This window comes from Carlito syrichta, unplaced genomic scaffold (assembly GCF_000164805.1).
Source record: "Carlito syrichta isolate Samal-C Ts95f unplaced genomic scaffold, Tarsius_syrichta-2.0.1 Scaffold305756, whole genome shotgun sequence".
Taxonomy (NCBI): domain Eukaryota; kingdom Metazoa; phylum Chordata; class Mammalia; order Primates; family Tarsiidae; genus Carlito; species Carlito syrichta.
Window position 1 is genome coordinate 1000721 of NW_007249852.1, and position 2566 is coordinate 1003286.

At 43.6% G+C, this 2566-nt stretch overlaps 1 protein-coding gene across 2 annotated transcripts in view; it reads left to right on the forward strand.

Annotated features, from left to right (window-relative positions):
• The window catches only part of PIGL (phosphatidylinositol glycan anchor biosynthesis class L), a 91550-nt gene that overhangs the window by 32116 nt on the left and 56868 nt on the right, over positions 1-2566 (forward strand). The gene's annotated exons all lie outside the window — the stretch shown is intronic.

Genomic DNA, 2566 nt, shown 5'->3' on the forward strand with positions numbered 1-2566 from the left:
AAAAAAAAAAAAAAAAAAGAAAACGTAATTAAAGAGCAACTTTCCTGTTATCTCAAAAGTTCCTTGAGACACAGACAAAACTTAGAAATAAAACAATAAGAATTGATACCTGTAATCAAAGCATAGCTTAGAAACAGGTTGCTTAAACATCAAGTATGAAAGTATATGCCATTGAAAGTATATGCCAGGCCGGGCTTGGTGGCTCAGTCTGTAATCCCAGCACTTTGGGAAGCTGAGGTGAGTGGATTGCCTGAGCCCGCAGGTTCGAGACCCACCAGAGCAACTTGGCAAGACCTCATCTCTACAATAAATAAAAAAAAAATTAGCCAGGCATGGTAGCACACACCTGTAGTTCCAGCTACTTGGAAGACTGAGGCGGGAGAATCATCAGAGTCCAGCCGGTCGAGGCTGCTGTGGCTGGGAGCGGCCATTGCACTCCAGTCTGGGTGACTGAGTGAGACTCCAATTCAAAAAAAAAGAAAGTATATGCCATTGCCTTGCTAAGTGATGGCCTGGCCATGTGTTCTTTGAGCTATGGCCACCACCATGTTTTCCTAACTTTGGCCCTCCTCCCCTATACCTTGGGGAGGTGAATCCTCACTCTCTAATTTACTTTCTAATAAACTATATTTTCTAATCTGAAAAAAAAAGAAAGCATATAAAGTAATCTGTTAAAAGAAAGGGATAGCCGGGCTCGGTGGCTCAGCCTATAATCCCGCGCCTTTGGGAGGCTGAGGTAAGTGGATTGCCTGAGCCCATGGGTTCGAGACCCGCCTGGGCAGCGAGACCTCATCTCTACAATAAATCAAAAAATCAGCCAGGTGTGGTAGCGCATGCCTGTAATTCCGGCTACTTGGAAGGCTGAGGCGGAAGAATCGCCTGAGCCCAGCAGGTCGAGGCTGCGGTGGCCGGGAGCGGCCACTGCACTCCAGTCTGGGCGACAGAGTGAGACTCCAACTCAAAAAAAAAAAAAAGAAAGGGATATGCCCTTTCCCTTAAGGCTACCCGCATTCTCTCTTGAATGTGTCATTTCTTTTTCTTGTCTCTCTAACTTTAACTTTACTTTAAACCTCTCTTTGCATGTCACTCTAAAATGCCTTTCTGCAGCAAGCCAGAGACCCACAAACAACTATATCCGATGACACCTGGCAATATCTCAACATCTATTACCTACAGCCTCATTACTGACATAACAATAATGCTGACCTTTACCACATAATCTGTTATACTATCGTATGCTTTAGTGAAAATTTTCACTTGCCTCTTTTCTTATTTCATTGTTTGGGGTTCTTTCATATCTGTTTGTTCAAGATTCTGTCATCAGAAATGAGCAAATAAAGACCTCTGCTTAACCCTCCCCATCCCATTACTGCCCTACTTCTCTCTCTTCCTTCATAATCAAATGTTGTCTACATGTAATGTCTCCACATCCTCATCTTAGTCAATTCTCCAGTGCAATAAAATTTAGCTCATCATCCTCTCTCCTTCCCTGCCATTGAAGCTTCTCTGTGCAGGGCCACTGGTAACTTTCTATTTGTTAATTCAGTGGGCTTTTGTTCAGTCCAATCCTATTGGGCCTCTCAGCAGCTCTGGTCAATGGTCCACTCCCCCAACATGGAAATACTCTTGACTTCTCTAACAGTACTTGGCCCCAGTTATCTTCTTATTTCCTTACCTCCCTAGCCACTTAAGTCAGTCACCTTCAGCCACCCTATTTCATCTGCCTGGTCCTGAATGCTAAAAGTTTTGTCTCAAGTCCTTTTTTCATTTTCTACACTCTCCCAAAGCCTATAATTCTCAGTGTTTGATACACATTCTGTAGCTGTGATTGAAGCTATTTACAAAACACTGGTACCCTATTGAGCCAGTTTCACGTGAAAGTCAGGAGGAAATGGGATCCTGAGAGGGCATGAGAGGCACTTTGGTTTCAGTTTGTTTCTTTATTCATCTTTGAAATGTGTTTGTATATTCATTTAGTCCTCAACTAGTGCTCATTTTTTGAGCATATACTATATCTATACTATGTATCAAGTCCTCGGAGTACAAAATAACATATCAAGTTCTTGCCCTCAAGGATTTTACGGACCAGTAAAAGCCAACAAACCAACTAATGATGTGAGGACAGCACAGAAGAACTGTTCCAAAGGCCAGCGCACAAAAGGTGCTGTGGACTCACCTGCGAGAGTCAGGAAAGATGCCAGAGACAGATTACTTGTGTTTTGGGTCTTAAAGGACAAATAGGAATTAGCCTAGTGTGTTCTATACAAAGTCAGTTTTTCCAGATAACTGAAATTCACATGCCTGGGGGAGTGTGACAGAAGATGACATGAGGGAGCCAGGCAGATACAGATCACAAAGATCATGTGTCAGGTGAAAGTTACAGAATTGAAACATCTTAAAACTATAAGGAAGCCGGGCTCGGTGGCTCAGCCTGTAATCCCACGCCTTGGGAGGCTGAGGTGAGTGGATTGCCTGAGCCACAGGTTTGAGACCCGCCTGGGCAACTTGATGAGACCTCATCTCTACAATAAATCAAAAAATTAGCCGGGTGTGGTAGCGGGTGCCT